Here is a 21,509-nt window from a genome sequence, read left to right on the forward strand (position 1 = left end):
GTCTTCATCTTCTCGAAGACCTCCAAAGACACAAAGTTATTGGACGACGCCGTATCAATACATGCGTGTACTTCTACATTAGCTACGTTGCATAAAACAATAGGTTCCCTTATCTCTTTTACATTTACATTGTGAGGTGAAAAATTTTCCTTCTTTGTAAAATTTGCAGTTTCCACGCCACGAACTTGACAAATTCGTGGCGACTCTACGAGTTTTTTGTTACTTCATTCCCACGTTCATTTATCTTGTTTTCCCTACGGTGATTTGAAGCTCTGCAACCTTTCTGTCCACAAGTGTAGCATAATTTATTTCTCTGGCAATCTTCCTTCGAAAAGCGGTTCTGTTTGTTTTCATCCCTCACCGCAAGCCGCGAGGGTGGAGGGCGTGAAACCACATGTTCAGCCCTCAAGCGCTCGACTTTCGGGCGGTCAAAACCAATGCTCACAGGGTCCAAGAAAATATCAGATTTCTTTCTCCCCCTATCCTCTTCGCATTCCTGGTTAAATGACTTTCTCAAAGACCAGCTGTAAATTTCATCTTCCGAAACGAAAGACTTGAATCTCTGCCTTTCCAAAAACTCAGTTTGTAATTCCAAGGCGTACTCGCTCAATTCTCTCATAGAAGTGAATGTCTTGTTGTACAAATAATCCCTAAATATCGGATTGCAGTGCGACTTCACAAAGTCAATTCTCTCCTGTGCAGAAGCCGAATTCCTTATCCTACTAAAATGCCTGTCAACCTTGCGAACGTATTCCGCCAATCCCTCGTTAGCAAGTTGAAACCTTTGCGACAAAAATAACTCTGCTTCTCTCTGATAATCCAATCCATGAAAAGCCTGCAAGAATTTATGCCTGAATTGTGAAAAATCACCGAACGGTTCCGTGAACAAAAACCACTCCCTCGCTTCATTTCGCAACGAAAGAGGAATAAACTGCTTCAGAAGATCATCTTCAGCAATTTTCAGCGTTCTCGCGTAATCTTCAATCCTATCCAGATACGAAAAAGCATCTTCCTTCCCTACATTTCCCTCAAATGTCGGAAGCGGCAAACGAATTTCCTCCATTGTCACTCTCGGAACGCACCTCTGTTCCTCAACAACAGAAAGTTCTGATGCGGTCGGGCTGGACCTACTCGAGTTACCAAGCGACATTCTTGTAACTTCCCCTTTTCTGTTTCGCAAGATCATCGGTTCGATCCTCGTCCGTTTCTCTCCTTAACTTTCAAAGCAAAAATCTCGTTCAATATCCTGCGACACGCCTTCAAAGAAAATAAGTTCAATCCCGGACAGGCCCCCAAATAAATATGTTACTCGCTTGGCCCCCCACACTTTACCTCCGTACTCGAGGTTCGGTGCACTTCGTACTCGGCTCAGATTTGTCTAGGGGTATCTTTCTTTGTACGACAATGCACGTGGGCTGCTACAAGTCAACATAATTATATAATTAACTAGAAGAGACAACGGATAACCTTTGCGAAACCTTTATGATCAGGGGGATAAATTACCTTGTCCAGCTTGTGTGAAATAAAAAAACGGAAATTTTGGATATTTTCTATAAGTTTAATTAACGTAAAATTTCAAGTATATACAAGTCGTATCCGAACGTTCATTTCTCTAATTATTTATCGGGCCAAAACTCTAATTTTGATGTTGGAATCTCTATTGTTTGTACCTGGATGCTTTACATTTTATGAATTACATCTGAAGTACGCTTGTCACAAGGTAGACTCGCGTTACTCCAAGAAACGTCTTAACAGGCGCTAGGCCGCCCGACGTGTACATTTCTCAACCTCCACGGTGACAAGGCACTAGGCTGCCCGGCGCACCGTAATTATTTCAAAATAACATCCAGTACAAACTACCTTTTTACCTGTAAATCGGACACCAAGGCACTAGCTTGCCCGGCAATCCAATCTCTTACAGCATCCGTTTCGGGAGACCTGTCCTCCGGTCCTAGCTAACCGAAGCAAAAACAGCCTCTCCCTTCCAAGTCTCAGTTCCAACAGCCGACCTCCCCTACTCTCATCTGGGAGTTTATATACGTTTGGTTGGCGTCTGTTGCCAACCGCCCTTCTTTCAAAATTTTTAATCTTTAACAGCTAAACTGCCCGCCTTTCTTCTGAACGTTCGAAACACCAAGAAAGAACAGAGAGCTACATGGTATGTATACATGGAATAATATGAACCTAAAAATACATAATAAATTGATTTACACTAATCAGACATATATATGTTTATACACTTGATTATCCAATTAATTAACATATTAATAAATATTACAATAAGAAAAAAAACACTGTTGCCCTGACACGGGGGCAGGGTAACAACGTGAAGTAGGATGTAATTGTCTTAAAGGTTAATTAGCTGTTTTCCCGAATGATTTTTCAGTGGTTTGTGTTCCATAGTTGAGGAATGGTATAATATAATTTCAATTCCATTTTTTGTGTTAGCTAAAACAATAATAATTTACTTGGCCATATTATAAGGGGTGGGTATGACGGGTTCAAACCCCGCCAATTGGTTTAATAAGTGTTAATAAGTGAGCATTCGCTCGTACAATTAAGCAACAAGAACCAAATAAAACCCTGTATTTTGCGAACACTTATCTGACACAGCAAATATTTCAAATTGTACATGTTATTTTAATCTCGATTTGGAAATTGCGTATGTACACGTGTTTGTATGTGCGTATGTATGTGTGTGTGTAGAACTGTATCTGTCATTGTATTCTCTTAAAATTTTATTATTATTATTATTTTCATTTATGTCATTCATGTTACACATTTGATTTTAGTATTATACATATATGTATTGTAACTTTTAATTACGAGAGTTAGGTGGTTGAGTAGCCGAAGGCTGAACCTTGCTCTGTAGTAAATAAAAATACTTTTCTATTCTAAAAAAAACTTTTCTAAGTGGTTTGCAATAATTGAATAATCGCATCAACATTTGATCAAATCACTCTAATATTTAAAATAATTGAGAAATATAACTTGTAGAGGTGGTTTCATATTCTTCACGCACAATAATTTAATTTTATTCATCTCTTGAGAGTAAATATACCAAAATTTGTAATTCTTCTTTGTAGCTAATCAGTGGTGATTTATTCATTCTAGTTTTTTGGACTTTTAACCATAGTTATTTAAGAGATTTACCTACGTTTCGGAGGCTGAATCTGCCTCCGTCTTCAGGGTAGCGTGTAGTCTGTTATATATTATAAATGTTTGCCTTGGAGGATTATTCTTGGTGGCCTAGGCTCCACCGCGTCTGTCGGTTTACAAGGACCTCTATATACAAAGTTGCCAGGTAGGGTTATCAGTGGCCCAGGCTCCACTTTGGAAGATGACCACGTCAAGGTCACGACCAAGGCTTCGTGTTGCACCGTTAGGTTTCCACCTTGATCTCCGGGGACTGGTCCGCCGCGGATTGCATGTTGTTGATTTGTAATGTTAAAAATATACTACAAAATCGTAATAACTCGCATCAATTTCCCCCCAAAAAGGACAGATATATTTTTATGTATGATTTAAGAAGAAAAGTCCAGATGTACATGATGAAAATACTAGTGGTACTGCAATTGTTAATTTAATCAGTGTACAGTTATATCAGGCCCGTAGCTAGAACTGATCTCCAGGGGGCTCACGGGTTATCGGAGGGGGGGGCTTTGTAAACCAAGTCCATTTTTCAAAAGTTTAACAGTATTAAATGAAGATAAATTATGTGTGTCGGGGTCATTAAGTTAATTTAAAATATTAAAATTAGATATATCATACAAATACTGCAGTTTTTTTTCTATATCTTCTAAAACATCTCTTGAAGTGCTAATGACTGCTACTGACACCATCCCTTAATACACACTCCATACTATTTTTGATGATACAGATATTTATATCATGCATGTTAAAATGTACAATATTCACTTCAACCATAATGCCTACCGTACATTCCACCCCCGGCCGAAGCAATAAAACTCCCCTTTATTCACAAAACTTGGGACCTGTTGACATGTGACGCAAGTGTGGAAGGAATGTGGATGATGGCGTCAAAGTCACAGATATCTGTCAAACGAGAGGCTGCAACAGGGGCAGGGAAGGCACAGATAAAGAAGGCCCCCTATGAAAAAACTTTCTAAAGTATAGAGGATTTTCTAAACGCTTTCTGCTGCTTAGACTTCTACTCATAAACAAGATGAACGAACGAAGTTGGGAACAAAATAATATATTCTGTCTACATTTTCACTCTTCACCTCAAACAAATTAGAATACAAAATAGTTTTACCTAATGTGAAGGGGGCTGAGCTCCCCCTGGCCCCAGCCTGGCTACGGGCCTGAGTGATATACTTATAAATATTAATTCGCTTGATTGATTTGGTGTTTTAAGTCTACTTTATGCACAGTAATGCTGATTTGGACTGGACCTACAGTTTAAAGTGGGATTTGAACCACTATGTGCTCCACCGGGTATCGAACCCGGGCCCTCTTAATTACAAGGTGACAACGACGAAGTGGACTTAAAACACCAACTCAATCAATAGTTATTATTAACAAGTATTTCAATTTTACTATCCTTGGACCGTTGAAAGTTGAACCCTTCCTATTATTTATCTATATATACTGCCGTGATGATATGCATCCGTTCAATCACATTAGTTATATGTATGTATGAATGAAAATTATTAACGTGTCAAACCCCTCTCGATTTCGTATTTTGGGCACGCCACTGTTTGTCGCTGGAAAGAGCTTGTGCATGGAATACACTTTCTTCTGGAGTCAGTCGTCCGAAGGGCGCTTGGGAATTCGGTGACCTACTGAAAGTTGCGGAGAAATCATCCCCTGAATGTGTTCCACTTTTCCGAGAAGAAGAAATGAACCTCTGCAATAAAAGGACAAAAAGACATCGCCGTATCCTGCAACTGGAGCGCTCTTTTTTCTGCTTCCCCTACAAGCTTCACAGTTCTGCTATTCCTTTCTCTCTCTATCTCTCTCTATCTCTCTCGAGATTCTGCGGTTTCGGAACGAATCGAGAATGAAAATAAAGTGGAGCTCACTGCATTCGTCACTTCCACTGACATTTTTCCATGCTCTGTAGATAATGTACACTCTTGTGTGTTGACGATAAGGTGATCGTAAAGATCGTGAAACAGGTTGTATGTTTTTATGTACAATTCTGGCTGTGTTGAGCATTTTTACCGGTTGGCCTTCGTGCAACTGACAGTTTCCATAACTGTGGAATATCGTGCCGATAATCCGTAGCGACACCACAAAAAATTTAGTTGGGGGTCAAGGATAGGCCATTGACGGATTTGGTGGGAGGGGTACACAACAAATTATCAAAAAATCTGGAACACTGTTGACTGTACATGGCAATCTTGTTACCTATTTGTTACAAATATACTTCATAATATAGTGACTGGGGGGGGGAGTGGCTCTTCCTGAAAGTTCGCGGTCTACCCTTGCCACAGGCCCGTAGCCAGGAATTCTTTGTAGTGGGGGGGAGACAATCCTAGCGGGGGCAATTTTTTAATATATTGTGTCTCATTGGCAGATATCGAAGGGTGCACAGAGGCACTTGCCCCCTCCCTCAAAAGAGATAAGTAACAGAAAAGGGATGATATCTTGAAACTGCAACGAAAAAAAATCTTCGAGCAACATCAAATAGCAATATTTTGATAATGACCTTTCCAGATTGCCAAAGAATATAAAGTTTAACATAAATAGGCTAATAGGCATAATACTTGACATTTACAGGTCCATAATGTTAATAGACGATTAATATGTATACCAACAGCTTTGGGCCTCTCTGCAGAACTGATTAAGGGAGCCCTTTATAAATCATGCTTCATAATGATTCCCTCTGGTTTCCAGTATGCAAGATTTTTACGCTCAAAGGAATCTAACGAGAATCCAACAACACCATTGTGGATAAATATATATAAATGACTTACGTGAGTGAGTAGAAATGGTTCAAAACGACGTTTCGGAAGTCTGTACTACTTCTTCCTTCATCAGGTAAATAAAAAAAAAAATGAGGGGCCAAACATGGTACCGCGTTGTCAAATCGTAAGCTGAGGATTCAGGTTGAGGATAAAAAAGGTAAAAAACTTACTGTGACGGCATAAAAACTCCGATGAAAACCTTCACTGGTTAAAAAGTTAAAAACAAAAACCACACAACTAAAACAAATAAAAATTGATGGCCTATTATAGCCCCATAGTGACTCCTGTCAGTGTTGGGTAGAACACATGGACTGGGAGCGCTCCAGTGCTTTTTATTTGTTTTAGTTGTGTGGTTGTGTGGTCGTATTCGAGACTGCACAAAACTCAACACTCCTCTACCGTCACTAAACCTAGTTTCGCATAAGCTGTCAATGTTCCCGCGCTCGCCGAACATTGACCTTTCCAGCACGCGAAATTGTCACTATCTACTGTCACCCTCCTTTGTTGCGGGAAACCACGCTACGAATAAGGGACACTGTAATGCACAAATGTACAGTCACCCGAAAAAAAAGTGGGACACCTAGATCCTGAAATATTCGCTTCCTGCAAGGCGTTATGTGTGTTGCCTAACTATAAGACGGTTGTAGAAGATGCTATTAAGGGGAGGAGATACAATTACGCACCAATTGAGCATTTATTTCAATATCGCCCGAATGAGCACTGGTACTAAAAAAAAACCTGGGTGTATCCAAGAGTATGAATTTCTCTCCATGTTGGAACTGGATGCGTTTTTTAATGTTGATTATTAAGCTGGACACGATGTTTGAAAAGCCTCCCCAATGGCGCAGTGGTAGCGTCGTTGCCTTGTAATCAAGGGGTTCCAGGTTCGAACCCGGTGCAAGCACATAGTGGTTCGGATCCCACTTTAAACTGTAGGCCCGGTCCCGATTAACCTTGCTGTGCATAAAGTGGACTTCAAACACCAAATCAATCAATCAACGATGTTTGAAAAATATGATGAATAAGAATTTTCGGAATCCTATGTATTCCTTATAAGGAATCAACTTCAAGATCAAGTTACGGCTAATCAAATGGAAGTTTCGACTTTTGCGCTGATGAAATTCATCTTCAAACTGCCCTCTTCCCGTTGATATATATATTTCTATTCCATGGGAAGTTTTATATTCCCAAGGGAACGAATCAAATCATACTCCCATATGATCAATGCTTTTCTCCGTGCCTCATGACAATGTTGCCAAACCTGATACGCATAAAAGACCTAAATTTCACCTTAAATGGAGTTAAAACAGACTTTCATGGAGCTAGATTTACGATGGCTGCATAAAGTGCCTTCTAGGGTAATGTTAGTTGTCAAAGGTGTTGGGCACTGATATAACGTTAACTCTAAATTGATGACAATTTATTGTTAGTTTTCAACATCTAGATCCAGCGGCATCGCCCATCTCAATAATCCACCGATGGTCGTATGAAATCGAATATAAAGAATTCCCTGCATAGAAGTAGCTGGGGAGATAAGAGGGGGTGGGGCGACGCAGCCAATATAACAATATCACATCACGTGCAAAATGTATAAGTATGACAAAAGTTGGTCTATGTTGGCCGGAACCAGTGATGGCATCATAGTGGGGCACATGGGTGGGCGTCCCAGTTCACAGCGGGAAGAGTGTACGAAAGAGGCAGATCTGGCTCCAAGAGAGCTAAGTTGGCACACTGCCACGGACCGGAAGGGCTTGGGAAGAATCCTGTGGAAACTTTATCGCATGCCTTTAATCTCCCTTAGAGTTAGGAACACACATAACGTCTCGCAGGAAAGCGAATGTGTCAGGATCTAGGTGTCCCATTTTTATTAACGGTGACTGTACATACAGTACACTATTCACTACAAAGATAATTCTGCAAAACGAACTTCTTGAATGACATTAATAAATTAGCAATAAACTAGAAAGTGGAAACACGACGTGCATAAGCGTTGCTTCTCTGCTTTCCATTCGTTCCTCTTTGTTCAGTAGACATTTTCCTCGTTTCCGATTGGCTCAAGAACTGTCGAGCAATCGCTAGCGCGGGAAAGGTTTACAGATTAAAACAAACGCGGTTTAACTACGACAGTGAGGATAGTTCTAAAAGTGATTCTTAGTCTATCGTCTTATAAAATAAAATTTATTCCATTCAGAAACGTAGGCTATGTCCGAATGTTATAAATAGCAGACTTCAAGTATGGTCTTGTCGGAAGTGACGTCACCTAGCGCAGTTCGAAAGCGCCAATTAAACGAGCAATCGAGACCACAGCGCGGAGCACGCATCGTTGCAGACTTGAGTACTTGACTCGTAAACTCTTTGTTCATTTGTTTGAAATCACTGAGGTAAAAAGTCAGCAAGTGTGGAAATGTATGTATGAGAACATTTTAAAATGCTATGTGATTTCTATGGTGAAGAACAAGTGTTTAAAACGTGGGGAAAACGAGTACTGAGTTTTATCTACTGATCGTATTTGGCGCTGCAGTCGAAGTGCAATTCGAAAGACTTTCACTTCCAGTTCAAGGCTTCAACATGAATTGCGAGACCATTGTCAGAGGATCTTCGCTTCAAATTCGGTCTTGCACCTTTCGGACACGGCCTTAGAATAAAACTTAAAAACTCAATATGCTGACCAAGGCAGAATTTATTTTATTTTAAAACATAAACTAAACGTTACGTTTCAACCTTCTAGCAAGGTCTTCTTTAGACTCATTACCAAATACAAATGAAATAAGGTACAAAACAGGAAGATATATATACACACACAAAAATCACACCCCTGCAGACACAAAATTATTAGAAAGTTATTTATGTGAAAAATGCAAACAAGAAAAAGAAAAACAGAGAAGAGGAAGGGATTATCTACGAAGTGAAGTGTAAAGAATGTCAGAGTGTGTACATAGGAGAAACAAAAAGAGGATGAAAGACAGGTTGAAACTTGAAAGAACATAGGGATGGTGTATGACGAGAGAGAGAGAGAGAAATGCGATATTTAAACACACGAGAGAAACAGGACATGACATAGAGTGGGATGAGGCTAAGCAGATAGGAAGGGAAAAGAGAGCACTAGTGAGAAAATTGAAGGAGGCCAAGGAAATAGAGAAGAAAGGGGAAGAAGACACAATGAACTGGAATGGGGGACTCAAGATAAACAAAGAATGGAAGAAGGTGTTAGAAAGAGTGGAAAGGACAAGAGTGAAGGAGGGAAAAAGAAGGAAGAGGAATGAAGAAAAAAAAGGATAAGTAAAGAGAGCGTGAGATAAGGAGTCCAACCACGTTCCAGATGGAAGGAAATGTTTATATAAATCGCCTGTCAGGTGAAACAACAGTTGACTACCTGCTAGAACACCTGGAAAGGAATGTTCCACATAAACAACCTTTTAATAATCTTGTGTCTGGAGGGGGGGGGGGTGATTTTTGAGTGTGTGTGTATCTTCCTGTTTTGTACCTTATTTGATTTGTATTTGGTACAGAGTATGAGGAAGACCTTTCTATAAATTTGAAACATAACGTTTAGTTTATGTTTTAAAATGAAATAAATTCTGCCTTGGTCAGCATATTGCGTTTTTCGTTATCATGGCAACAAAGCTTAATGGTGTTAAAAATTAAAACCTTACCCATGATTCTGTACAAAACAAGTTCTTAACACAGGCAGCTGTCAATTAGTTCCAAGTAGCGAAGATCCGTAATTATTCCTTCAAGGGTACCAGTTATAGTACTAAACACACTAAAAACAATCAGTCAAGCACAGGTGGATTAGTACAGCTACATTCTTACTTGGTGATGGTTCTATTTGAAGTACAAGTGCGTTTGAGGCGATCAATTGTTAAAACATCTCCAAATGTTACTGCGCATGTCCAATAATGTTATTTACTGTGTTTTAAAATTATTGTACGCTCTTCTTGGCTGTTGCAAAGTATACAATATGAGGCATTGAACTATGACCTATGAGAGATCATCAATTGTAGAAATGTAATTTCTGAATGTATTTACCCCTTAATGTATATTTTGCAAGCGTCCCGGCAATTGAAGACCATGGTAAATATCGTTAACGATCCTAAAGTCGATTACTGTTCATGAAACTGTAAATTTCAAAAGTGTATTTTTAGATATTATTGCTACTTTCATATTCACATAATGGACTTTCAACATGGAGCATACTTAATATTATTAACCTTTGGAGGTTAGTGGCATAACATGTTTTCCAACGCGTAGCCGAGCGGTAAACATGCTATACAATCTCCACGTGGCAGTCATTAAAGAGTAATCTAAATTACACACCATATTTCAGCTCTGTCTTTTTAGTTTGTTAGTATATATGAGGGTATAACATTCTTGAGTCACAAAACAATAAGTTTATTGTTACTATTTTTAAGAAACTCAATTTTAAAATATCATTTTTTTCCCTTTGAATATTATAGGATATAGCCTACAGCTCTAATTGGGTATTACTCTTCATCCAACGCTTCTTGTGGCCTCCCGATGGCGCAGTGGTAGCGTCGCCGCCTTGTAATCAAGGGGTCCCGGGTTCGATGTCCGGTGGAGGCACATAGTGGTTCGGATCCCACTTTAAACTGTTGATCCAGTCCCGATTAGCCTTACAGTGCATAAAGTGTACTTAGAACACCAACTCAATCAAACCAACGCTTTGTGATGGCATATTTGTAATAGGCTAATGAGAACAAAAATACTTGTTTGTAACGTCGACAATTAGGGCCCCAGCGGGAGACGTCCAATTTTCTAAAATGTTGTATATTTTCAGTTTTATCCGCCCCAAAATTGATTGGCTGGGATTACATGTTCTCATAGAGTGCTCTTTTGTATTGCTTCCCTGCTAATTTGATATATCCAGCCAAGGACGTATTTAGGGGGTCCAGGGAGTCCGGACCCCACCGAAAGACTTACTAAGTACTAAAATTAAATAATGAAATTAATAAAATAACTATAATTAAAATATACTTGCTGTTTAATCGAGATTATTTATATCCGCCGAACTTATTAGAAAGAAAGGATTATATTGGGATCATACGACTTTGAATGACAGTTCCAAAGACAATTTATGGAAGATTTATTACTACTTATAATAATAATGATAATATGCATAAAATATTACCAGGAACGTTACTTTTCGTCAACTGGATCTAATATCCTTTTTCGATATTCAATAAATATTCATCTTTTATCTATTTGACATTAATATCCTTGTCAGGCCAGTTACAAATTTTGCCGATCTTAAGTATACAATAGCTAGATAATAATTTGATTTGATTTGGTGTGTAAAGTTCACTTTATGCACAATAATGCTAAACGAGACTGGACCTGCACTTTTTTTTTTATAAATGTATATTTGGTTGTAGCTTTGCTGCTATGCACCAGTTACATTTGTTTTACATTTTATAATTTTACAATTTTATAATTTTACAATTTCATAATTTTACAATTTCATAATTTTACCATTTCATAATTTTATAATATAATATTTTCTCTCACAATATAGTTTTTAAGTACATATATTATTTTCTTCGTTGGGTTCCTCAAAAGTGCTGACAAGGCGTATGCGCCATTATATCCTGCTTCTTTTAGATCTCTTAAGAAATAATGACGCGTAGTTACATTAAGGCGACATTCAAATATAATATGATCAGGTGTTCCTTTAGTTGCACCACCTGACAGATTGGGGATTGTACAATCTTCCTAGAATACAAGTCTTTAGGGGCTAGGGTGTAATTTAGCCGACATCTAAGAAGGCTTGTTAAAGAGTTTCTTGAAAGGTTAATATCTTGATACCAAGGTTCTTTAGGTATAAGTGGTTGAATTGAATAATAATTTTTCCCATTAGTCTTCCCTGTAATTGTCCATTGTTTCTGCCAACTTTTCAACAATTCTGTTTTACCATGCGACTCGAGCGCTTTTGCAGAAAATTTGGTCCGAAGCGATCGGTGACTTGATTCTTCAGCTGCGTACTTGGCTAATGTGTCTGCTATGTGGTTCCCTTCTATGGATGTATGCCCAGGAGTCCAGACAAAAGAAATACTGTATCCTGAGTTGGTTAGTTTGTGGTATAAAATTTTTATGTTAACAATGTACCAGTCTACATAGTAATCAGCTGTTATCGATCCCAGGGAGTGTAAGACTGACGCTGAATCAGTGGCGATCACTACCCTCTTGAGGTTTTTCTCCTGTATATACCAGGTGGTTATAATTAAAGTGACGGTGTTCAGAGTGGTACAGCACGGGCTGTAATGAGAGTAGCAGTCTGAAACTTTGTAGATATGATAATGAAGCAATGCGCTCGCGAATTATGCAAAAAAAAAAAAAATAGTTCCAATTCTCGCCACCAGGGTAAAAAATGGCGCTGTAAGCAGTCAAAACGTGGAATTTTCCGTAACTCTGACGTCAAAGTCGGTGACATTGCCTAACCATTGTGTGAGCTCCCTGGTTGTGGTTGGTGACGCTTGTTGCTTTTTCCTTTAGTAATGTTCATGTAATTCGAATAGTGAAATTGTAGCGATATTTTATTACAAAGAGTATTGTTTTCTGCGATTTATAGTGTTTTTCCTGTAACTATACCAAGTTTTGACTGCTTACAGCGCCATTTTTTTACCCTGGTGGCGAGAATTGGAACTATTTTTTTTTTTTTTTTTTTTTTGCATAATTCGCGAGCGCATTGCTTCATTATCATATCTACGAAGTTTCAGACTGCTACTCTCATTACAGCCCGTGCTGTACCACTCTGAACACCGTCACTTTAATTATAACCACCTTGTACAACAATGCTTGACGAATAGCAAACGCTTCCGCCGTGAATATTGAAAATTCTTCTGGTAATGGGTAGATTTTGTATTCCATTAGATTATTGCAATATATTGCAGCTCCAGTGTTATCAGTTGCGAACTTTGATGCGTCTGTATACACTATGTAAAAATCTTCATGCACTACAGAGTGTACATATTCCATGAATATGTTATTCACTATACTTGGCATTGACGTTCGTGTATCTTTATCTGGATATGGAGGAAAGTGAACGGGAAGTATTGTTGCTAATTTAAAATAGTCTGTCGTAAAGCACGGAGACGTTGAAAATCTAATAACTTTCGGTATGAAATCCTTAATCGACTTGTATGCTGTGAATAAGATTGGAAGATTTAATTTATATTTAGCTGTACGGTTTGATGACATTAAGGCTTGTAAAAGTGATAATTTTGGTATTATCGGACTGGATATGGAAGACATCTTTTTCATTAAGAATTTTCTCGCAAGATATTGCGCCCGTAGATGAAATGGTGGTTCTCCTACTTCAACAAACGTAGCCTGTTTCGGTGTTCCTTTCCATAGACCAAAGATTCTACATAAACTATGATATTGTATTGAAGATATTTTCCCAAATGCCCAATTTAGATTATTGTTAATCAAGAAAGAGCCATATTCTAATCTTGAGTTTAGCATTTGCTTGTGAACAATGTGGAGTAGTCTAGGATCTTCTCCCCACTTTTTCTTGACTGTGAGACATTTTATAACGTTAAACGCCTTAAGCGCCTTTTCTTCCATGTGTTCTACTTGGGCTTTCCATTTCAATTTATCATCCAACATAATACCAAGAAATTTGTGTGTCCTAGTTTGTTTTATATGTGATCCATTAATGTCTAACACAACTGGAGTTTGTAATCTTTTTCTATGGAACACAACTACAGATGATTTTTCTACGTTAATGTTTATGCCATTGTTACCACACCATGTGCATAATTTGTTTAAAGCCAGTTGTGTTTTCTCTATACCATCAGATAGATTCTTGCTGCTTTTGTATATAACAATATCATCTGCATATTGCAGTAATCTAGCATACTTCAATACTTGTTTACCAAGATCATAAGTATACAAATTAAATAATGTTGGACTTAACACCGCACCTTGCGGAAGTCCTTGACTAGTTGTGCGAGCATTTGAAAGTTGATGACCGTAACGAACATAAATTTTTCTCTGTAGTAATAATCCAATTATACTTTTAATAAATTGCTTAGGAAGATTGAGATTTTTTAGTTTTTTAACAAGCAACTCTATAAGGACTGCATCATATGCACTAGAAAGATCCAGAAAAACAACTATACAAAATTCGCGACGAACAATTGACAACCATATGTCTAAAATAAGTGTAGTCAAAACATCTATTGTCCCCATTCCTCTTCTGAATCCCATTTGATATTTTGGTAATATATGGTTATATTCAATCCACCAAGTAATTCTATTAAGTACAAGATGTTCATAAATTTTTGATAAGCATGACGCTAGTGCTATTGGCCGATAATTTTTAGAACATCCTGGTGTTTTTCCTGGTTTAAGGATTGGAATTATAACAATTTCCTTCCATTGAAGGGGAACTTTTCCACTATTCCATATCACGTTATAAAGTTCTAATAATTTATCTATCCCCAGTTGCGGTAAGTTTTGTATACATTCATATGATATGCCATCCATTCCTGGTGACGACGAAGGTTTCCTTTCACTTATAACTTTTCTTAATTCTGCACTGGTATATGGACATTCCAATGTTTATGGTGTGAATTCATTCATTGAATTTAATATGGCATTAAAATCACAGTCGCTGGAGTCTGGTGTTAGGGTTTGATGAAATTCTGTTATCCATTGACTGCTTATGTCGCCTCCATGATATCTACTAATATTATTGGCATTAGACATTCTGTTAATAACTTTCCACGTTGTGGTTAAGGATGATTCATTTGTTAATGAGGAACAAAACTTTTTCCAAAACTCTGCCTTAATTTGTCTTAAGTACCTTTGAGTTTTGGCTGCTGTTTCTTTGTACTTCAAGAAATGGTTCATTGTTGGGTTTTCTTTATATTTGATGAATGCATTTTGTCTAGCGTTTATCAATTTCTGGCAGTTTGTCGTCCACCACGGAGCAATCTTTCTTTTTGAGTCACGTCGACGGGGAATTGTAGATCTGTTCAAATTCTCTTTAATTAGTGATGTATAGTTTTCGTAATCTTTCCCTAAATTTTGTTGTTGGTAATTTTCAGTAGAGAGATTGATTTGTCTTGAAAATTGGTTCCAGTTAATATTTTTAGAATAGTATGGACGTGTTGGTCTTTCCGGAAGATTACTAGATATAAGTGTTGTATCTATATTTGAATCAAATGATATCAAAATTGGAAGATGATTACTATTATATGGATTTTGCAGAACTCTCCAGTTAATATCTGCAACTATATTCTCTGTCACGAGTGTTATGTCAGGGGCACTAGGATTTTCATTTGGTCTCGAGATATAAGTGGGAGTGCCATCGTTTAGTATTGTTACATTTGACTCTTGAATATATCTGCACAGAGATTTCCCTGACATATCTGAACCATAACAACCCCACAATGGATGATGTGCTTTAATATCCCCTCCGATTATAATAGAAGTATTTGCCGGAAGTTGTTGGAAGAGATTACACCAGAACGAATACAGTAATTTAGACGAAGGTGGATTATATATTGTAACAAATGTAGTACTATCTATTGTTACTCCAACTATTTGAATATTATCAGGCATATTTTTTAAATGTATTACTTCATACCTATAATTATTTTTAATCCCTATGGCCACTCCACCATATCCGTCATCTCTGTCGTGTCTTATCCAGTGGTATCCATAGGCTTTAATTTTTGATTCGGGTTTCAACCACGTTTCTTGAATTAATATAATGTCTGCTGGGTAAAAGTGAATAATGTTTTCTAGACTGTGTATATTTGGAATTATGCTTCTGATATTCCATTGTATAATTCTCTTTATCCTGCCTGGCATTCTGAGTGATTAATTAGATAATTTATTATACTTGATGCTACAACAGACCAATCCTGTTTCATGTTATGTGATGACGAGGTATTGGCGAAGTTGCATATTCCTGCTAGATACTTAGAAAAAATTGTTAAAAAAGGATCATTCATTGATGATCCATAATCTGAACTCGCTTGCATTTTCTGCGATAGTGGAAGTAATTTGTCTTTTTGATCTAAAGCCGAGTTCATTGAACCACTCTGCTGCTTTTCTTTCCAATGTGGTTTTGTTTTGTCAATTGTCGCTGGTTTCTGTCTTTCTTTTTGTTCTCGATTTTGAGATGTTTCTGATGATTTTGGACGTTTTCCCAGACATAGCTGTGTTGTTTCCTGGTTACGATCCACTTGTTGATCGTAATTAAAAGCTCTTTTGTTAGGCAGTTGGTGATGAAGCGTTTGGTATTGGATTTCTTGTTTATAAGTATTTGCGTTAATATTATGTTGGGTCTGTGTTGTTTCCTTGCATGTTGATGCGTAGGACATGTTGTATATTCTGTTCTCACTCGGCACTACTGATACAGTATTTAAAGTAGCTTTTGGGTATTTTTTCACAGCTTCATGATAAGATAGGCCCTCAAGCGCCATAGTCTTAACTATATCCTTTTGTCGCTGTTTTTCTGGACAGTCCTTGTCTGTTGCCCAGTGTTCTTGTGAACAGTGAATACATATGACATTATTATTACAGCTTGAGAATTCATGATTTTGCCCACAACGTTTACACTTCAATTTACTCTTACAGTTAGATTTGAAATGCCCATAATAGTAGCAGTTTGTGCATTGCTTTACCATGGGAATGTAATGCTCTACATCAATCTTTGAATAATATAAAGTTACATATGCTGGTAAGGTTTGGGTATCAAATGTCAATATTATTGATCTCGTTGGCTCAGCAATTCGACTTCCATTTTCGTCAATTTTGTATTTCATTATTCGTCTCACTTTGAGTACATTGAAAACATTAGGTTTTATGTTTTCTAATAACTTATATTCCCTTAATTACACCCATTCTCCTCACTTTATGTGCTGGAACATAAGCAAACCAGTTATTGTTCATTAGAACTGGATGAGAGAGAAAGTTGTTAGCATTTTTTGCAGATTTGAATTCCAATTTCGCCAGATTTTCCCCCATGGTGTCAATTGTCTTTAGACCTTCGATTTTGGTTTCATGAAGTTTTTTCCCTAATTTTAGTATATGTAGCTGACCAATATTTCTTCTATTTGTTCCATTAATTTCATTTGCACTTCTTACAAATACATCATAAGGCCCCAATTGGGTATTTTTGTGTGTAATTGTTTCATGATCTTTAGATATTTTAACTTGATGTGTATTTATTGTATCCTGTGACAGGTTTTCCTGAGAGACATCACCTTTGTCTTGACTAGCTACGCTAGCAGGAACCCAAACTTCCATACATTCCGAAGTGTCTGTGTCACTTACTTGTGTATTCATTTTGTTTAATGGCGTCGAGCCATATTAAACACTTATATCATATTAATCACTTTATCTTCACTTAATCTATCAATTCACTTCGTTCACACAATTATTATATTATATATTACTCTCAGTTTATACGAATATAATCCTAACTTAAATCACAAAGCACAAGAAACACTAGTAGATTCTCTATCCACTCGTACACCCATCAAGTGAAGTGTTAATATTGGATTTTTCGACCTGCACTTTAAAGTGGAATATGAGCTTCCATCGGTTATAGAACCCGGGATTTGCTCATGGAACTAGAGCAATGAAATAGAAATTCTAGAGTGGTTGTAGCAGTTTCCCGCTTAAAGCGAATTGAATGTGCAGTCGTGACTTACTGTCAGCGGTTGAGGGACAGGCGGAACCACGTTGTTAGATTAGGTCTGTTAAGTTTAGTTCTATTAGCATTACACTGTAAATGTATTATTTATGCTAAGATAACTAAACCTAACAACTTAGGCATTTAGCCTAATAATGAAAGCTTTCCCCGGTGACGTCAGAACGCAAGGTTGTCCTCGCGTTGTGCGATGATGCCAATCAATAGAAGAAATTGTGATGCAAGACTCCACGTTCAATTTGCTTAAACAAAAGACAATCGATTTCATCATTTCCGCTGCAATACTCCATATATATAGGGAAAACCTAACACATCTTGCACGAGGAACGATAAAAAAATTCGAGGCATCGGGTTTGAGGAACCAATTAATCGTTCTCAAACTTATCTTAGTTATAAATAAGTATATTAGATTGTTGATGGAACATGGAGGTACAGACTGTACAGAACACAAACAGAAAGCATTATAAACAACATTGTTTGTGAAAAAAATGCGAACATCGTGCTATGTGCACTTACGCTCTACGGAAAAATAAGCAAAACTTTCATGATCTGCATGATTGCAATACTTCTTTCATATTACCTATTTTGAAGAATAGTTGTATTATATCTAAGAAGTACGTTTGACAAGGCTGAGAAACCAATTGAAAATCTTGTAAATACATATTGTTGCTTCTTGATTTTGCTTTCGAGTCTCAGATTCAAACTTTGATGGGTTTGTTATATGTGACATACGCAGTACAGTCAGGACTGCAGTTTGCAAACTAACAAGGATCTGGCGTATGGACTCTCAGCCAGTATATTCTCTATGTGTGGTTGTGCTGTGTCGTTCATATATGTTCGTGATTGTCCCTTCATCCATCTCATCCTATCACCATTCATTTCCATCTCCGCGATTAGCTAAACGTGTCAGAAAAGCGACGTAAAATACCGAGTGTCCACAAAGTCCTGTGCCTTGAACCTCGAATAAGCTGTAAGTTGGTAACGAAATGTCGGAGATGAATACGACTTTAACACAAGAGAGCATGGTCCTTTGGCATGTTTTTGTGGTTGAAAGAAATACACCACATACCTGAAGAAACGCAGGAAGGGGAGGGGTATCATGCAGTGTAGAGGAAAAAAATAAACAAAATCATATTTTTGCCCCAAAACTTTTTTCAATTCCTGGTTTCCGACAACTTTCTCTGAACTTTTAGTCTTTACGTACACAGAAATGTCGAAAGAGGCTATTTTTTTTGGTTGCAATGTGTAGGATGACAGAGAAATCAAATTTTATGACATCAGCAGGAAAACCTACTTTTTGCACATTTTCACAAAAGTTTGCAACACTGCGAGCATCAAATTGCACGGCATTTCAGTCTTTCACGGGGTCCGCAAAAATGCCGCGCGACACTTACGCGAAGTCAATTTATCCTGGATCTTTGCAAGATTCGAATTTCTATAAAATTTTGCACCCAATTTTGCGTGAAAAGATGGATTTTGTGATCACATAACATGAATTTTAATATTCTGATGTAATACTTCAACATTTTAAAGCAAAATGTTTGGTAAATTGATGCATATAATTAGAGTGAAATACTTACACACTAACATTGATTAATATTTTAAACAATGTGATATCGGCTCAGCCCTACGTAATATTAATGCGCCTCTCCCTGACTTCCTACTAATTTCTTCGCCAAAACTTTGTTTTACAAACACTTTGTGAACAGATAATCTACTCGGGTTGGACTTACAGTTTAAAATTGGATTAGAACCACTGCACAATGTGCCGCCACCTTTGATAGAAGCCGTGGTCCCTTGACTACATGCCGGTAGAGTTAGGGTCAAGTCCTGTAATACGGCCATGTAAATTTTCTTTCCACAATACATGGTAAACTACAGGGTGGCTCAATAAGTCACTTAACACCCTCAGTACAAGGCCACTGCGGCATGGAATGTGAAAATGGCGATGACCAATCATTGCCTGGCCAAGGGGGAACCACATTGACGCCACCCACACGGTCGGCGGCCATCTTGATGTCCGCCATTTTGAATTCAACTTCAGAATTTTAAATGGGAAGGGGGTCGTGCGACATATCAAAATGGGCTAGAATTTCACGAGAAATGCAATGGTGAAGGTTTTTTCGACGTATCTTTAACCAGTAAAAAGTTATGACTGAATTCTTGTACCAATTTGCTCCTTTTCGAGGTGTTAGAAAAATGCCTTAAAATTTGTTTAGCGCATCGGTAATGCATCGAGATCAAAGTGACGTCTAGGGAGAGAAGTTCGCATGCCATTGCACACGATTTTAATCGGATACATCCATGAAGAGCTGCGCATTATAAATGGTTGTCGCGAACAATTTACAGTGTGACGCTTCCATTGAATTAAAAGTCCTTCACAGTGACAAGGCTAATGTTTATGTTCAGAAGGAAGTTCATAAACAGAATATGCGACCCTTGTCATCTGATAACGAACTTTGGACAGAAACTGCTTCATAACGTTCCCATAAGTGTTCTGGTGTTCTTCCCTATTGAAAAAACTCTGTAAAAAGTACCTTCTTCCACAAGCAAGGATGAAGAAACCTGTTTATTTAACAAATCCAAGTAGCCCTAAGCATTTAAGGTTCCGTTGATGGAAAATTGACTAACCAATCGTGTTCCACACAGCACGCCACACCATTAACTTACCAACACTAACCATTCAGCTTTGATCTGTCGAAAATGGGTTATCAGATAAAAAGCATCGAATATTCTGTTTATAAATTATATTGTACATATGAAAATAACATTGACAATTTTTCATATTGTGATAGAATTTCGATTTTTCTCTTTCGTGAATGAATGGGTTGTTTGTGGAGATAGGCAAGCTCCAGAAGTCTGCAGTCTGCAATATTTGGTCGTTTTAATTTTATGACCAGTGGGGGCGAGTGGGGCAGTTACTCCCTACTTTTCGACACTTTTTCACCCGCACTATATGCTAAACCTTATTTACAAAGGGAAATATAATGTCTTTGCCCCCCAGTTTTGGCACCTTGTCCACACGGGTTTTGAAACCCAATCGCCGCCACTGTTTATAACCATTGACGGGAGGTTATCAGATGTCCCGATACCCGAATTTATATGGCTGGTCAATGATAAGAAAATTATAGGAAATTTGAAAACATGGCATTTTGCGGAATGCAGAATTGAGTGTAAATAAGAAGCATTATACTGTACTCTGTGTGACAACCTTGGTCTGTAAGCCATTGTGTTACTGATTGTTTGACTGGTTGGGAAAGGGGGGTTCAGTATTATTTGCTTGAAAAAGTTGGAGAAAATTCGACGATTTCCTTTCATAAAATGTTCATTTCATATTCGGGGAGAACAAAGAAAAGATTAAAACAAGAGGATGGACCAGCATGTGATTGTAAAAGCTTGTCATATAGTTGACACTCTCTCTTGTTTGAAACAAGTCCGCTAGAGAAGTACAAATAAGATATAACATATATTTGCTCTTTCCTCAGAGTATCTTCCTGTGAATTTAAATTTATCTGTCTCCCAAGGACTTGCCAAACACAGGGTGCTCTAGATGCCAGGGAAGTTCAAATTATGCTAGGCATAGAACCATAATGCTAGGGTTGGTATCACTGATGAGGAAACCCTCGATGCTTCCTCGCTGGCCATTTAACCGAGCAACCCCTTCCCGCTCCCTTCCACACCCCTCGCCCATCCCGCTGTAGGTGGAAGTTCGAGGTTCCTCAGCAGCAGGGAAGACTGTCGTTTTTGGCTGTCAGCTGGAGCAAGCGAGTGATAGCGAACAGGAGCGAACCTAGTCAAATGTACGCACATTACGCTCATAATTTTATAACGCACATTAAATTCCTAAAAAAGTAGAAGACTGGAAATATGTGTAAATGAACTGTAGG

The 21,509-nt window shown here is 37.9% G+C and overlaps 1 long non-coding RNA gene across 1 annotated transcript in view; it reads right to left on the minus strand.

The window, feature by feature from the left end:
• LOC145979587 (uncharacterized) overlaps nucleotides 1-9,730 on the minus strand; it is an 85,330-nt gene extending 75,600 nt beyond the window's left edge. Inside the window, exon 1 of the long non-coding RNA XR_014440794.1 lies at nucleotides 9,587-9,730. This is a non-coding gene — a long non-coding RNA (uncharacterized LOC145979587). The remainder of the gene's footprint in view (nucleotides 1-9,586) is intronic.
• Nucleotides 9,731-21,509: the final 11,779 nt, after the last annotated feature.

This window comes from Lepisma saccharinum, chromosome 26 (assembly GCF_977018435.1).
Source record: "Lepisma saccharinum chromosome 26, izLepSacc3.1, whole genome shotgun sequence".
Lineage (NCBI taxonomy): Eukaryota > Metazoa > Arthropoda > Insecta > Zygentoma > Lepismatidae > Lepisma > Lepisma saccharinum.